This window comes from Thamnophis elegans, chromosome 9, assembly GCF_009769535.1.
Source record: "Thamnophis elegans isolate rThaEle1 chromosome 9, rThaEle1.pri, whole genome shotgun sequence".
Taxonomy (NCBI): Eukaryota; Metazoa; Chordata; class Lepidosauria; order Squamata; family Colubridae; genus Thamnophis; species Thamnophis elegans.
This window is the reverse complement of record NC_045549.1, coordinates 16,441,014-16,459,551: the sequence shown is the minus strand read 5'-3', so window position 1 is coordinate 16,459,551 and position 18,538 is coordinate 16,441,014.

Below are 18,538 nucleotides of genomic sequence, written 5' to 3'. Positions count from 1 at the left end.
TTTCATCTCAGGAGTCATCATATACTTACATAAGTTATGCCAACAAAAATGTGTATAGTCAAGGCTATGGTTTTCCCAGTTGCAATGTATAGCTGTGAAAGTTGGATCATAAGAAAGGCTAAGCACCAAAGAATTGAGGCCTTTGAACTATGATGCTGGAGAAGACTCCTGCGAGTCCCTTGGATTTCAAGGCGATCAAACCGGCCAGTCCTAGAGGAGATCAACCCTGACTGCTCTTTAGAAGGCCAGATCCTGAAGATGAAACATAAATACTTTGGCCACCTAATGAGAAGGAAGGACTCACTGGAGAAGAGCCTAATGCTGGGAAAGATTGAGGACAAAAGAAGAAGGGGACGACAGAGAATGAGGTGGCTGGATAGAGTCACCAAAGCAGTAGGGTGAGCTTAATTGGACTCCAGAGAATGGTAGAGGACATTAAGGCCTGGAAGAACATTGTCCATGGGGTCATGATGGGTCAGATACGACTTCGCAACTAACAGCAGCAATGCTATGAGATGTGAACTTTGGTTAAAATATAAGTCTATAGTGTACAAACATTAAATGTAATGTCAAATGATGTGACACCCTGCATTAAATTGATGGTACTATTTTCACTCATTTTCCATCATATAATGAGGAAAATATTACTTAGCCTCCTGAAACTTGACATAATTTTTGAATAAGGCAAGATTAAAAAATGGCGAAGGAATATGTGTTTCAGAACATTGGTTTAAGTTAAAAATAAATGGACCAGGTTCATATCTTCTAAAATCCACCAAAACATGGATCTGGGAAGCCATGTTTTGAGCCTGTGCCATTTCATCGACTTTTTATGTATGGATTTTTTTTTAGAAGGACCACTAAAATCGTCTCTTCCACTGAATCCCGTCAACAGTTTTTAATAGGTTTTTCCATAAGTCTATTTCAGAACCTGTGCACCACTCTTCCAATTGAACTCTTTTGTTACTGTGTCAGTGCTGTTCTTCCCATGTCCCTTAAGAAAGTTCATTATTTGCACTCTTCTTTTTTGTTTTTGTTTTTGCCCCTCTGTCCCAGCCTAATGGTTTGGGAATCCATAACTTGGAACCAAGCAGGATGGTAATTGCTGCCCCTTGGAGCTAATTATCCATGGAGCAACTGACCACCATCAGTAAAGGTCACCTGCTGTAAGCATCTGCCATAAGACCAATTTTCACTCCCGTGTTGCCAGGAAAATGCTCATTAGTGTGTGTTTTACTGCTGTATTATTTACTCTGGTGGATTTATGATTGCATCCCCTCTCTTGTCTCTCTCCCTTTTTATCCTGATGATGATGGTTATGATAAAACTTCTGGTAGTGCAAAGCCTTGCATTTTTCTTCCACTTTAGGATCGTCTTTACGCATGAATAGAATAAAAACTTTATTGACACTTTAAATCAGTGGTGGGTTGCAGGGGGTATGTCCTGGTATGCGTGTACCGGTGCCTGCCGGAAGCAGCAGCTACCGTACCAGAACGGTGCTTTGGAGGGCCTGCCTGCCCTCATTCCTTACCTGTATTTGAAGGATATGGGCCATCTGCACACGCATAGACAACGTACAGGTCCTATGCAATGCTCTGCCATGCAGATAAAGCTTCACAGGCAGTGGGTGAGCATGCGTGCACAGCACATGTATACCTGATGCACTCCTGATTCCTGTTGCAGCTTACCAGTTGCAATGGGAACCGAACCCCACTACTGCTTTAAATGTACACTAATCAGCATACATTAAAATGAAATTTTGTTGCATTCAACTCTTAGAAGATAACGTTATGCATATACCCATATGCACATACATATATGACACAGAGAAACATCACAGTTTAGATCAAATATATGCATATGCATGGCAAAAAAAAAGAATCCTGAGACTTTATAAAACCGATGGCACAAAACTATTACAGAATCTAGAAGTCCTTCTAAAGATACTTCGAAATCTCCTTCAAAAGGGGAGCAACAGAAACAGACCATGAAGTGGGTGTGTAAGGTCTCTAACAACCAGTGACGTGCGGTGAAGCTTATGGCTGATGAGGCAAAAAGAAAGAAAGCGGCTCCCCCCCCAGCAGCTATGTCCGAAATAGAGGCGCCCCGCGCCCCGCAGCTATGTCCGACCCAGCTGCGGGGTGCCTCTATGTCAGACAGAAGTTGTGGGGGCGCTTTCTTTCGGCTTTTGCCTGCCGCGCAGAGCAAACACTTCCACCTTGTAGGTGCTGGAGCCGCAGGCCACCAGGAGTACGTCCCACCCGCAGCAGAATAGCGCCAATTCCTGCCCAGGCTGAAGCGAGAACCGCGGAGGTGAAAGGCAAAGAGGGGTGGGGAGTGTTCCAAAAGGCCCCCTCCATTTTGGCACTCCACAAGCCAGGCCCGCAGCTTCTATCCCCCCCTCCACTCCAGAGAAGCCAGCTGTGGGGAAGTCTCCGCAGCCCCGGTTCCATCTCCAAGCAGCCCCAGGAGGAAACGAGCCAGCCCCGCTTCTCTCCCCGGACATTCCGGCAGCAGAGGACCCGCATTCCAAGCCCCAAGTGGCCAGCCTTTCGCCTTCGTGGCTCTCGCTCCAGCCTTATCCGGGCTCCCCCTCGGCAGGCCTGCCGGAGCTTTGGAAGAAAGCAGTGGGAGCCGAGGCTGGCCACTCGAGGCTTGGAAGGGGGAGCGGAATGCGGGTCCTCCGCTGCCGGAATGTCCAGGGAGGGAAGCGGTATTCAGCAGGTTCTGACCAGTTCTATAGATCCCTGAGTGACCAACCGAATGGAGAATTAGGATAATGGGTTAGAGTGGGAACGCTGCAGAGGTGGTGGGAGGGAATGGGGATTTTGCAGTAACTGTCCCCTGGAGTGGGGAGGGAATGGAGATTTTGCATTATCCTTCCCCTGAAGTGGGGAGGGAATGGAGATTTTACTGTATTCTTCCCCTGGAATGGGGAGGGAATGGAGATTTTACAGTATCCTTCCCCTGGAGTGGGGAGGGAATGGAGATTTTGCACTATCCTTCCCCTGGAGTGGGGAGAGAATGGAGATTTTGCAATATCCTTCCCCTGGAGTGGGAAGAGAATGGAGATTTTGCAATAACTTTCCCCTGGAGTGGGGAGGGAATGGAGATTTTGCAATATCCTTCCCCTGGAGTGGGGAGAGAATGGAGATTTTGCAATAACTTTCCCCTGGAGTGGGGAGGGAATGGAGATTTTACCGTATTCTTCCCCTGGAGTGGGGGGGGGGAATGGAGATTTTGCACTATCCTTCCCCTGGAGTGGGGAGAGAATGGAGATTTTGCAATATCCTTCCCCTGGAGTGGGGAGGGAATGGAGATTTTACCGTATTCTTCCCCTGGAGTGGGGAGAGAATGGAGATTTTGCACTATCCTTCCCCTGGAGTGGGGAGAGAATGGAGATTTTGCAATATCCTTCCCCTGGAGTGGGGAGGGAATGGAGATTTTACAGTATCCTTCCCCTGGAGTGGGGAGGGAATGGAGATTTTACAGTATCCTTCCCCTGCCATGCCTACCAAGCCATGACATGCTCACCAAGCTACGCCTGCTGCAGAACCGGTGGAATCCCACCACTGATTTAAACCAAGCAGCCTCTCTGATCAGCCACTTCAAAGAGAAGCACTGCTTTGATTCAGCACAATTTGTAGTAGCACTCGAGTGGATGCTTCATTGAACTGAAGTGCCCTTTTGAAGCTTTGCTGCCCCTTCAAATCTTTCCATTCAATCAAGATCCCCAAACACTTTATTGCATGCATACCCTTTTTGTCAGTTATCGTTCACCACACACCTTCTGTTTCTAAATATCAGCCAAGGAAACACTCAACAAAGTCACCATAAACCGGGAGGAAAAGGGTGAAAATAAAACGACACTCTTTGAAATCTGTGACATTTATTGAAGAGGTAGTTTCCAATTTAATTCCAAACACAATCAAAGTCCTTTTGTTTGCAGGCCAGGTTTTTAAATCGTCTTCTGGGAGAGAGAGTCATCAAAGTGTATTCTGTGTAAATGTGGAATTAACTAAGCAAAGCTTTACTCATCTCTCTGGTGCCATATAAATTATAGCTATTGTCCACAGACAGGTCTAAACTGTTTCCTGGGTTATCTAATTTCATCACCTTTCAGATAACTTTTGTGGATAAGGACCTAGGAAGCCTTTCTAATTATATGTGCTCTCTCCCGCAGCCTGGGTTGTAAATACAATATAAGCCAGAAGATCAGACTGAAATACAGATATTATTTTCAGACACATGGCAGGATATTCAAATAGACATTTAAATGAATTATTGCAGTAAGTAAGGGGTACTAGAAATGGATCGAGTCATTTAGAATTTGAATGGAAAATTCAATTTATATATTTAGCCAATCATACTAAAATGGTTGCTTACCTCTGCTCTAATAGAAGATTTAGAAAGGTATTGCACAATTTTTCTGTTGTTGTATTAAATTGCTGCAAATTCCAAGAGGACCCATGCAAAACATTGAAGTGACATCCATCTATCTATCTATCTATCTATCTATCTATCTATCTATCTATCTATCTATCTATCTATCTATCTATCTATCTATCTATCTATCTACCTCTACCTCTACCTCTACCTCTACCTCAACTTCTACATCTGTCTGTTCGTCCATCCATCCATCTATCAATCCAGCAATCCAGCTATCTATCTATCTATCTATCTATCTATCTATCTATCTATCTATCTATCTATCTATCTATCTATCTATCTATCTATCTATCTATCTACCTCTACCTCTACCTCTACCTCTACCTCTACCTCTACCTCTACCTCTACATCTGTCTGTCCATCCATCCATCTATCAATCCAGCAATCCAGCTATCTATCAATCTATCAATCTATCAATCTGTACTCTAGCTCTATCATCTCTACCTCTACTTTTACCTCTGCCCTTCCTTCCTTCCTTCCTTCCTTCCTTCCTTCTTTCTTTCTTTCTTTCTTTCTTTCTTTCTTTCTTTCTTTCTTTCTTTCCATCTTTCTATCTGAGTCTTTCAGATTGTTTCAATCAGTTTGGCTCACAACATTGGCAACATTCAAATACAACAACAAAAACAACAATAACATAGTACTTATAACAATAATAATAATAATAATAATAATATATAACAATCAGCTGAACAATATATTTTAATCACACACTATTTCATAAATTATGCATCATTTCTAAAAATGAATGTATCACAGCTGCATACCTGTTGGAAATGCCATGTTTTCAGAAATTTCATAAATATTGAGAGTAAGAATGCAGATGTTCCAAGCCCCCCCCCCAGAAAATGCTTATTTCCAAGACTAGTCTTACAATAAGCCTTCTCTAATCATGAAAGCCACCAGATTTTACCTAAGACTTGCATATTCCCAGGTTTAAAATCTTGTAGGCTTTTAAAATAATAGACAACACACTGATATTGCTTTATAATTAACTGAAGTCAGCAAATATACCTAATAAACTTTCCTCCTCCTCCTATTTTACTCACAACAGTACTGTGAGGGCTGAGAGAAAGTGCCTGGCCCAAAGCCACACAGCTGTCTTTCATGACTAAGGCAGGACTGGAACACAGAGTATCCTGGTTTACTAGTGCAGCACTTTAACTACTACACCAAACTTCCAGTCCAGTTTGTACCTGCAACCAGCGTACTATAGTTCTTACACTACTGGCAATATTAAGTTATCTCAACTGAAATTTAAGCTACTGCATTTTACATTAAGTTTTTGGACAGACTCCAAGATCACATCTCATGTGTATGTTTTATATTAGATCACCTGTGAAGTGATGAATACATGAGTGATTATTGCCAGGTAGCCCTTCATGGACACAATAAAGATGTAGAAGTCATTCTGCTTTACTGCTCTTATGACCATGGAATAGGCCTAAACTTGAGCATCTGTTCTTTGTTTCTTGTCATTCACCAGCAACACTCACCTCTGAGAAAACCAAGAAGTTTTCCTTATGATCAGTGGAAAGGAAAGGCTACTCAGGAATGTGTTTGGAATGGGAAGTCACCTTCATCTTCCTATAAGATCAACGAGGCAGATTGCTAAGAAATTGCTCGAGTGCTTTCCCAAAATCAACCGGATCCATTAAATGATTAAGGTTGACTAATTAGTCTTTTCTCTCTGTGGGGATATGTGGTCTTGGTCAGTCCTGGGATCATTAGCAAATGGTCTAACTATCGCAAAGATACATTTTACCACCAGATTGTAAGTTATAAACCAGATCTATGTTGTGGCCTTCCTATGTATGGGCCTTCAAAGAAGTCCATAGTTGTCATAGCAGTCATGAAATCTTAAGCCAAGTTAGAATCTCCAGTGCCCTTAATGTAGATATCTCATTTGCCTAACATTAGTACCACAATGAGATCAAATAGTTCAGTAGTTCAATCAATCAGAATAGAGCTGGAAGGGACCTTGGAGGTCTTCTTGTCAAACTCCTGCTTTTGTGTCCCACCAGCGGCCAGCAGAGCTGGCAGCAGATTTGAACAGTGACCAGGTTGGGGAGGAACATGGGCCAATCCTGGAGTCTGGAGAAGGCTCTGATGCGGGCTCTGTGTCGGAGGCAGAGAGGGGGCCAGGGCCGTCTGACACTTATCAGCTGCCTTCAGAGTCAGACATCAGTGAGGCCAATGAACAGGAGGAGCCTGTTCCCAGTGTGCGCATGCGCAGAGTTGCCAGACAAAGGAAAAGCTAAAGAACAGGCATCGACTTGGGAATAAGGCCACAGGTGGATGATGAATGGCCCCTCCCAGAGGAAATAAAAGAGGAGCAAAAGGGGAGTGGAGTTTGCAGGAGACAATTAGTTTGCTTAATTGGGTCGTGACTCTCCAAGACTCCTTGCCAAGTTTTGCAGATATCGGCCTGTTAGCACTCCAGGCTAGATAAGGTCTGTGACTATAAATCCTCCCTTGAAAGACTTTGTTGTATGTGAATGAGAAGAATTCACAGTAAATTAATAAAAGGGTTTTTTGCCGGGACCAGGAGTTTGCTTCATGGTCTTGAGAAGCCTAGGTGAGAACACCTGCTCTGACAGGAGACCTTATAGAATTTGAAACAAGTGACAGTCCAGTCTCTTAAAAACCTCTGAGTGCCCCACAACTTCTGAAGAAAAGCTCTTCTACTAGTTAATTGTTCTCACTATTGGGAAGTTTCTCCTTAATGCTGTGTGGGAAGTGATCTCCTTAAATTATCGTTACATGATCTCCTTAAGTCATGCTGGGAATGATCAGTAGAAAAAGCAGAGGGGGTTCTGATCGAAAAAGCACAAGGCAGAGTCCAGGTCCCGACAAAACCCCTTTTATTAAACAAATGTGAATTCCTCTCATTCACATTCCGCACGGCCTGGTGAATAGTTTTTCAAAGGAATATTTATGACTACAGACCTTATCTATTTTGGAAAGCTGCCATGTAAATATTTTCCAAATGAGGTGCTGTGCAAGGAAAGACTGGGTACAGATCAGTGACGTGCGGTGAGGTTGATACCTGGTGAGGCTCAGCATGGCAGCAGTCGGCCTCGGCGGGGGGGGGATTTGCATCGCGGGAGCAACCAAGCGCCCGGGTCTGCAGCAAAGGCGCTTGGTGGCTCCCGCGATGCAAAGTTCCCCGCTGCCCCCCCGCTGTCCCGGCCTGCGTCCGCTGCTTCTCCAAGTCGCGTAAAGAGGCTGCATAATGGAGGGAAATCACCCCGGAGTGGCCTATCGGGCTCAGTGGGTCGATATCCTATTATTGAGCTGTGCATATCTCTTTCAACCACCTTGCAAACGCCAGCCTAACATCTAAATTATAGTGCCCAAATTCGGATAATTACTCGATTAAAACCTATTACACTTATTAGGGTGGACTATCGATCGGGTCTGGGCGTTCGACCCGGTCGCCAGATTGCTTCGCTTGCGTGCCCCACTCTCCCAGCCGCCCCTTCCTAGCCCCCGCTGCCCCCGGCGCCCCCTCCCCGGCCCAAGGCAGCCCAGCTACCCCCGGGAGAAGCAACTTTCTCCAGGCGAAAGCCCCCAGCATCCAGCGAGCGTCCTCCAGCCGATCCCGCCTCGCTCTGATCTCGCCTGTCCCGGGTTTACGTGCCCAAAGCTAAGTTGGATTCTTCCCTCCTCCAAAAACTTCCCCGCCAAGCGCCCAGGTCTGCAGCAAAGAGGCAGCCTCCTCCTTCTCGCCCACTCCTCTCTCCTCTGAAGCACGCCCCGCCCAACATAAGCGTGCTCAAGAAGACACGATTGGCTGCTTCCAAATCAGGAGGCGGGAGAATTAGTGCCTCTTTTCCATCTGAACTTCTTTGCCTTTTAACTCTTTATTAACTTTTAGAAGGCGAAAAATTCCTTATGGAAAAGAGGCCCCGAGTTCTCTCACCTCCTGCTTTGGTTAACACTACGCAGACACCAAGCCACTGTGAGCTGGAATCTGGTAGCAACTATCTTGGCTTTAATTATTTAAAAAAAATATTTAAATTTCTTTCTTTTTCCTGAGGAGACTGGTGAGGCTCCGCCTCCCTTGCCTCTAGTGACTTCACGTCCCTGGTACAGATCTTCACATTCCTGAAACGAATCTAATAACCGAACAAACAAATTGTTTCCTGCAAAAGCCCACTTCCCTTTCGCCCCTCTTCTATTTCCTATGGGAGGGGCCAATCACCTTCCACCTGTGACTTTACTCCCAAGTCTACCCTGATTTCTGAGTTGTTCTTTTCTTCTGGCAGCTCTGCGCATGCGTACATTGGGAACAAGCTCCAGCTGTCCTCTGCCTCACTGCTGCCTAGCTCCATAGGCACCTGATCACTAATAGACGGCCTCGGACCCATCTCTGTTTCTAATGCAGAGCCCTTGTCCGAGCCTTCCCCAGCTGCCAGGACAAGCCCATGCTCCTCCCCAACCTCCTCACTGTCTGACTCGGGCCACAACAGAAAGGGCCATTCTAGTATCTGCTGGCTGGACACTGGGTTGACCAGGGCAGATCTGAAATAGGCAGTGTGAGAGAGGGGCAAGGAGAGTGCTGATATAGAGGGGCTGAAGGTCGGACATGACTGAATGGCTGACCACAATGTTTTGTTCACCATACCACAGTTAGGCAGCCCATCCATTTCAATAAATGCATTTAAAAAACTTAAAAAGTTGAGATGCTTATAGCTCAAATACTTGAGATGCGCAGAGATGACACAGATTATGGTTGGAAAAACATGTGTTACTCTTGGAAAAATTCTCCCTAGTTCATTAGCGTAGAAGTGGGAACAAGTTGAAATCTCAGGTAGGCTTTCAAATTATATTACTATAGCTGATATCAATAAAGTACCCTTCCAGTCAATGTTTTTCAGACTGTCTTTTAAAGCAATTTGGTTTTAATAAACACATTTTTATTCCTTTACTATCAGGTTTCAGGCACTTTATTTCTTATGTTATGTTTGTGTTTGCATTTGAAAAAATATGTGTTATTCAAACATTATTACAAAGGTTGTTAGATAGATTGACAGGTACTTTATTATAGTCATAGTGCATTTCATAAACAGAAAGAAAAATGTGCGAGGGCAATCAAAAAGCACAATAGTTATTAAATAGGTGAGGTCGAGGCATGCTGCATTTTACAAATACTTAAAAAAAAACTAGTCACATAAAAAATAAACATATAATAATTAAATATCATTGTTTGGATAATATCAACTATGGATCTGGGTGGCCTGGAAATCTGACTATTATTAACTGGAACTGAATTTTGATGATGGGAGAAATAAAAAAAAATATAGGTAGAGTTTCACAACTGGATCAAAATTTGCTTACATTGGAAATCCCAGAATTTCTTCTGAAGAACAGCTGTTTGGAGGACATCAAATCTCACGAATGAAGGCAAATATAAGTGTCCCATAATGTTGCAGGATCCAGTCTGGGTTGGTCACCAGGACAAGAGATTTAGCCTTCCAAGGTTTCAGACTCATGCTGGGGCCCCTCCTCGGGAACCTTCTCTTTAGCAGAATGTGGTGAGACACATTCTGGTGAGAGAGAAGTTCCCTGAGGATGGGCTCCAGTATGAGTCCAAAAATTCTTAATAGAAAAGACAACCTCTGGTCCCAGTGACAAACCTAGATTAGATCCTGCAACATTAAATCTGGCCAAGATTAGGGGAACTTCTGAATTTGGGGACCACAATTTGACTTAGATATGACTTGAACAAAAAGATGAATGACTTCCCAAGAACACAATTTTTGATTGTGGCAGCCAGATGGAATTGGACTCCCAGTTCCTTGGCCCACTGTTTAAGGGCCACTTCTGCACATTCATATCTCATCACTGAGATTGCATTAAATGAAAAACCACAGCACTTCAATTTCTCGTGCAATGTCCTAGCCCAAGATATATGAAGTCATTGCTTAAAATTAAAGGTCTTTAAGCCCGTGGGAGGAAAAATAATTTTAAATAAAATGCATGCCCAAATATGATTTCCTATTTTGGTTACACCAGCCCCAGGGCACAAGACCATATTAGAAAGACATTGTAGGATGGGAAATATGTTTCTTAAGAATTTAGATTGCACTTCTTTCTAAAAGATGAACAATCTGCAGAATGCCAAATGGGCTTCAAACAAAACCTGTGTTTGATCATACTTTTATTGCAGCAGTTATGAATAAATCCTTCTGGTGTAGTAAAAGGACTGCAGATTTTATTTTCTTAACCCATCTCTTACCACCTGCATCACCACCCTCTCCTACCCAGAGTTGCCCACAAGAAGTGAAGCCAGAGGTGGTATTCTACCGGTTCAAAGTGGATCAACCAAACCAGTAGCGGAAATCGCGGGTGGCTCCACCCACTCGTGCCCGGTTCTACAGCATCCCATTTAGGCCATTTTTTCCACCAAAAGTGCATGCAAGGAAGAATCAGTGCATGCACGGAGGTGGCGCATGCGAGCGAAGCGTGAGTGCGCGCACAGACACACACACACACACACACACACACACACATGCAAACCGGTAGGGAAGGTAAGTGTATACCACCCCTGGGTGAAGCAACAAGGGATAGAAACAACAATAACAACAACAGATGCTTCCAACTTCCAAACTTTTTAATTCCCAGCTGCCAGAATTCTAACACAGTTGAATCCAAGGGATATTAGAAAGTCAAAACAATGAACACCAGAATGGAGAGGAACCATTCCAGTGTAAGAACTTATCACAGCAGAAAATGTGGGAACTGCTCTTCTGAGTGTAAGCTGTGGAAGAATTTTTTAGCAAGAATAACATAACAAGCCAGAGAAGCTAACCAGCCATTAAAAAAAAAATCACCTCTTGGATCATTGCCTTTCAGTGAGAGACCTAATCTTCATTGCTTTTTAATCTCTTCCTAAATATCCAGCTCTGTATAGGACTTAAAGATCCCATCTATCTTGTGAAGGATGGCAGCGCACGGATTTTGATCCTGAATTCCTTTCCTGACTAACAAGTGCGTTTGTGATGTCTTGTTGAAGAGTTAATATAATTTTATTTCCTAACATGTTGCTTTCAGGTAAAACATCTTAAAAAAACAATCAACTAAAATGCTTTCCTCTTCACCGCCACTCTATTGGCTGACTTGTTATACAGAAACTCTTTGGAGTTCAAAGCATTTTCTAATGCTTGGGAAGCATTTAGATTACAAATAGAAAGCTTCTCCCCAGCTTCTCTTATTATTATTAGCTAATGGCGTTCTTCCAGTACTGCTGTAGCCAAGAGACCACAATGCTATTGCAGAGTAGTAGTTTGGCTTGCCAAGGTGATAGGACATGCTTGCGTGCTTCCTAAGGCACACCATAGGAGGCAAAAGAACTTCACACCAGATTAGATTATAGCGTTATTGATTAGCCTATAGGCCCAGGATGGTGAACCATTTGTTAGGACACGTGAGGCGTTGCCTTGTCAGCTCCAGTGCGCATGGACATGCTGGCCAGCTAACTTCGGCCTTCATTTTCAGCTGTTTTTCACCCTCCGGAAGCTTCAGGTAGGCTTCCCTGAAGGCTCCGGAGGGTGAAAAGGCCTCCTGAAGCCTCCGGAGGGCCGTTTTTGCCCTCCCCCAAACTTCTAGAAAACCCAGGGAGCTGGGAGCCTGGAGAGGGTGAAAAATGGGTCCATCACGGGGTGCGTGGAGGGGGGGTCACGTGCACATGTGCGGGAGATGGGGTTGTGTGTGCACACATGCAGAGGTCGTGTGCATAGAGTTATGGGTGAGGGCACACCAACACACGACCCCCCTGCGCTCCCCCCGCTTTTGGCTCGTGATGGGAAAAAGGCCATATCAAAGCCAAAAGTTCAAACATATAGCACCAATAAAATCCTATACAAACAATTTAAAATAAGAGTAGGGTAAAATGCAATAGTTATAGGATAAGATACAATAAACTTCGCATCAGAGAGAAAGACAAATGGCTCTTCCTGCAGCATCACCCATCTCTCCTTTCCTGCAGCTGCCTCACAAATGGGCATTACAACTGCGAAGGTTCAGAGTTTTCAGGAATCTGACTGCCTGCGCAAAGCACCAGCTCGTCTCCCCACCAAAGTGGTACCAATCTATAGAACGTGCTTTTGAACTGTTAGGTGGACAGAAGCTGAGGCAAGTGACAGGAACTCACCCTGCCATGCAGAGCTGGGGCTCAAACCATCAGAGCTGAGAACATCTCCAGTGTTGTTAAGCCATTGAGTCAACATGCCTCTCTACCACAGATAAAATAGATTTGGAGATTTAGAAGACTTTAATCCATGTCTACAATTCGTACTATATGCTGTTATAGAAGATCCCATTCTTATATCATTTCACATGTGCATGTATCATGAATTTTCTTGCTTGTAGTTCATTGTTGAAGTTCATATGCATGAATGTCTTCTTGTTCATTCTACTATATCTCCCAGCAAGCTGACTTTTCATGCTTTTTTAAATCCCAGGAGAAGATGTCATGGGAAAATTCCTTCTAGGTTTTTTATTTTCTTTAGTGGTGCTACTACCTCTGCATAGAGAAGTCTTGTACCACTTAGAGATGCTTCTTGGCAATTTATTCCACTTAACAATTTGCTATTTGGACAATTTGGTTCTAACTGCAGCTTTGGAAGTTCCACAATTGTTAGAGGAATCAATAGAGGCTCCGAAGTCTAATTACTGGTCTACTAATTGCTAATCTAATTACTAAAGAAGTTCAGTATTAGCTATTTATGTGATGTGGGGGATATATTAGATACTTCCTATTGGAGGGGTGTAAGGGACGCGATGGCTCAGTGGCTAAGATGCTGAGCTTGTCGATAAGAAGGTCGGCAGTTCAGAGGTTCGAATCCCTAGTGCCATGTAACGAAGTGAGCTCCTATTACTTGTCCCAGCTTCTGCCAACCTAGAATTTCAAAAGCACATAAAAAATGCAAGTAGAAAAATAGGGGACCACTTTGGTGGGAAGGTAACAGCGCTCTGTGCACCTTCGGCGTTTAGTCATACTGACCACATGACCATGGAGAGGTCTTCGGATAGCGCTGGTTCTTCAGCTTAGACACGGAGATGAGCACCACCTCTAGAACTGGAAATGACTAGCACACATGTGCAGGGGAACCTTTACCTTTACCTTTATTGCAGGGGTAACTCAGGAAAAGGAACATTAACTCATTTTCGGTTTAACTTGTCCAGATATCTGTTAGCATGATTTTAGACCAATCTCTTTCTTCTTCTTGCTCATGACCCAGCATTTGACATGTATCAAGGCATCATGTATGGTGAATGTTTCTGCACATGATGGTTACAGCCAGTGGTGGGTTTCAAAAATTGTTCGAACCTACTCTGTGGGTGTGGCCTCCTTTGTGGGAGTGGCTTGCTGCCCATGTGACTGGATGGGAGTGGATTGCCGCCCATGTGACCGGATATGAAGATGCCGACGACACTTGTCAGAACCACCTTAAATTACCTCACACACAGCACTGGCATGCATAAGAATATGAAGTAAACTTGTTTTTTAAAAGGCATCTTTGGTTTGCGTTAAAACAACTTCAACACACGCAATGTTCTGATTGCACCACAAATGCAGTAGTCATCCTTACTTTTCACAAAGGCACTGAGTTTTATAAATATGAGCATGATAGTCTAAAATAATCATATCCAAGGACCAGTGGTGGGTTTCAAAAAAATTTGGAACCTCTTCTGTAGGTGTGGCCTGCTTTCCGGGTCCACTGGTGGAACCTCTTCTAACCGGTTCGGTAGATTTGATGAACTGGTTCTACCGAATAGAACTGGTAGGAACCCACCTCTGGTTACAGCACTGGAAGAATATAATCAAATCCAAATTTGATTTCTAGGAATGCACTGCTAATATGTGAGATCTGTCAACCAGCATTTCATGGAACTAGTTTGCTTGAGCTTATTTTCCAGGCTGTTCCCCCTCTTTGGTAAACATTACGATGCTACATTATTATGTTGACACTGGTATATGCGTGCCCATTCTTTTCCTTTGAATTAATAAAAATAATGTTAAGAAAACTAAAATAGTAAGCCTATTATTTCATTTTTTTCAGCACTGCTCTTTGACTCTTTCAAACTAACTTATGCTTCATTGTTTTAGTGAGCTTTAATAAGCTGGCTTTTGCGCATGGCCTACTTAAATAGTTTTAAGCTGGCAGATGTTTAAGCAGGATGGACTTATCCAGATGGCCAAGAATGTGGGATATTGCTGTAACCATATTAGTTACTTTTATTTGTTTTAGTTACTTGTGTCTTTAAATCAGTTCTGTAAAGGACATTTCTCCTTGCCTAGACTTCAGGTCATCCCACCCCTTACACTTTATGTCCAACAAAATAAATTTATAACTGCTCAGGCACTACAGTCTTCCATGATAGGAGGTAATCAAATATCATACAATTTTCTTGTATTTTGTTTATTTCTTGTATTTTGTTTATTTCTTGTATTTTGTTCATTTCTTGTATTTTGTTCATTTCTTGTATTTTGCTCTGTTGTATTTTGCATTTTGTATTTTGTGTTTGCTCTGTTGTATTCCTGTATTTTGCTCTGTTAAAAGAAATAGCTCCCTTGGAGTATATTTAGTTTCATCAAAAAAAAATCCCCTGCTTTTGTCAGCTATTACCAGGGGAATTATGGCTATTTGTATGGGATTTCTTGTATTATGGGAACCACTGATTTACAGAATTTTAAACAAGGATCACAAATACTCGTTCAAGTCACTCTGCTAAACAAATAAATCTCTCACCACTGTCAAACTATTCACTAAGGAGGCATTACTATTAGTCTTCTCATCGTTCCTATCACTCATCTCCTCCCACTATAACTTTGTTGCTTGCATCCTTACGATTTATATTGATATTGATTGTTTCCTGAATGCTTATTTGTACCCTATGACTGTCATTAAGTGTTGTATCTTATGATTCTTGACAAATGTATCTTGTCTTTTTGTGTACACTCAGAGCATATCCACCAAAGACACATTCCTTGTGCGTCCAATCAAACTTGGCCAATAAAGAATTCTATTCTATTCTTTTTTAAAAAAAAGTCTTTTGATAATAATAAGCCTTGATGTGAAGTATCAAAATGCAAAGTTTGAAGCACTTGAGAATCTTGTTTGAACTATGCAGGGGATCCTTGTTTGACAACAAGGATGTCAAAAATGTACACCAGTAACAAGACAAAATTGTAAGAAGCTTTTATTGTCCAATGTATCTTTAATTTAATTCAGCAACTGTTCAAAATGACAATGGTGCTGATTTACAACTTTTGCCCAATGTTACAGCTATTGCACACATACATCCTGTGAGCAAAATTCAGGCACTTGGCCAGCTGGCCCATATTTACAACTGATTACAGGATGCTGTAACTCCTCCCACCTTCCTGTATCTCTTTTTATACATACCTTTCACAAAAGAGGTTCCTTTTTAGATGCATTTTTTTTACAAGTAAGTAGCTTTGTAAGGAGAATTTTGACCACATAGACTCTGGTTGTTCAGTTGCTAAGTCATATCTGACTCTTCCTAATCCCAAGGGCCCCTCTGTTGTCCACTGGCTCCCAGAGTTTGCCAAATTCACTTTCATTGCATCAATGACCCTTTCTAACCATACTATCCTCTGCCATCTCCTTCTCCTTTTGCCTTCAATCTTTCCCAACATCAGGGTTTTGTTTTTTTGTTTTTTGCAATGAATTTACTCGTCTCATTAGATAGCTGAAGTATTTGAATTTCAGCTTCATTTAGATTCTAGCATTAGATTCCTAGTGGACAATCATTTAAATATGAGCCAGCTGTGTGCAGCAGCTGCCAAAAAAGCCAACACAGTTCTAGGCTGCATAAACAAAGGGATAGAATCAAGGTCATGTGAATACCACTTATAATGCCCTGCATCCAGTTTTGGTTGCCACGATGTAGAAAAGATGTGGAGACTCTAGAAAGAGTGCAGAGAAGAGCAACAAAGATGATTGGGGACTGGAGGCTAAAACATCTGAAGAACGGTTGCAGGAACTGGGTATGTCTAGTTTAATGAAAAGAAGAACCAGGGGTGACATGATAGCAGTGTTTCAATATCTCAGGGGTTGCCACAAAGAAGGAGTCAAGGTATTCTCCAAAGCACCTGAGGGTAAGACAAGAAGCAATCGGTGGAAAGTAATCAAGGAGAGAAGCAATTTAGAACTAAGGAGAAATTTCCTGACAGTTAGAAGAAGAAATCAGTGGAACAACTTGCCTCCAAAAGTTGTGAATGCTCCACACTGGAAGTTTTTAAAGAATATGTTGGATATCCATTTGTCTGAAGTGGTGTAGGGTTTCCTGCCTAGGCAGTGGGTTGGACCAGAAGACCCTTCCAACTCTGTTATTATATTCTAGCTCCATTCAGTGGAACCATCCTTGTTTTGGTAAATTGCTTTAATTTGTTCTCATAGAAATCCACAATAATTACTATTTTTCCCATTATAGAGTCACGCAAGAACTTTTTTGCATCTTGTATCTTGAACAAAGATTATAAAATGTTTAAGGATCAGTTTTCAAACTCTCTGTGCTATCTTTAGTGGATTACAATGAAACACCATCAATCTTCATTTATACTTTGCTATGATTCAAATATACCAAAGAAGGTATCTTATTTTGGAGGCAAAACAATCAAACAAGATCCGCAAAGCATAGCAAAAAAAAATATGTACACTACTCCCAATTTTCTACAGTTAATGGGAAGAGAAATTTTACTGTTTGTTTTGGTGACAAATTGGCTCATAAGTGTATTAATGTATGTATTGAGAATCATGGATGCCTTACAGGTAGGCATCAGGTAAATAGATTTAATCTGTGAGCATAATATTCTCAGTTTCTATAATCATTTGCCCTAGTTTCAATAGCAGATGACTTTTAAAAATACAGGCCACCAATTGTACAAAGAATTCACCTTCACCCAACTCACATGCTAATTTCTGTATCTGATGCATGTAGATCTCATAATATTTTATGACTTCATTGATTGTATGTCTCAATGGTCTAAGAAACATTTAACCACTAGACCTTGAAGATGGTCTAATATGATTCAGAGGAGTCTGAAAATGTCATCTTAATTAAGATTTTCATTCCCCATTCATGGGTTGCAGTAGCCTTACCGTTTCTATTTCCAAGGTTGACCCAAAAGCTATCATAAATGCAACATGAAATAAAGGATATTTTTAAATTGTTCATATAAAATTGAAAAAGATGTTGCAAGATCTGTCTGCTTGGTCTTAAAGTGGCAACTCTAATGAATTTTTTTTTTTTACAAAATCTTTGTTCATGGATAGACAGAAGAGCACTTGCCTGTCCATATAGACTTCCATATATCATTTAAACTTTGGCCATGCTCACCTTACAAGACATCCCAATATATATATAGTTTAATGAAAAGAAGGACTAGGGGAGACATGATAGCAGTGTTCCAATATCTCAGGGGCTGCCACAAAGAACAGGGAGTCAAACTATTCTCCAAAACACCTGAGGGTAGAACAAGAAGCAATGGGTGGAAACTAATCAAGGAGAGAAGCAACTTGGAACTAAGGAGAAATTTCTTGACAGTTAGAACAATTAATCAGTGGAACAGCTTGCCTCCAGAAGTTATGAATGCCCCAACACTGGAAGTCTTTAAGAAGATGTTGGATAGCCATTTGTCTGAAGTGGTATAGGGTTTCCTGCCTAGGCAGGAAGTTGGACTAGAAGACCTCCAAGGTCAGTTCCAACTCTGTTATTCTATTCCTTTTCCTTTTCCTTTCCCTTTCCCTTTCCCTTTTCCTTTTCCTTTTCCTTTTCCTTTTCCTTTTCCTTTTCCTTTTCCTTTTCCTTTTCCTTTTCCTTTTCCTTTTCCTTTTCCTTTTCCTTTTCCCTTTCCCATTCCCATTCCTATTCCTATTCCATTCTATTCTATATGAAGAAATGCACTCTTAAGAAATAAGAGCTATTAACTGTTTTTATTCTGACTTCCTCCTACTGATTGTGTTGCTCAGAGAAAGATTCTAAATCCTTAACACAGCCTTTAATTAAATGACTTTAATTGCAGCCTTATACGGTGTAAAGGTCATTTGCTGTCCCA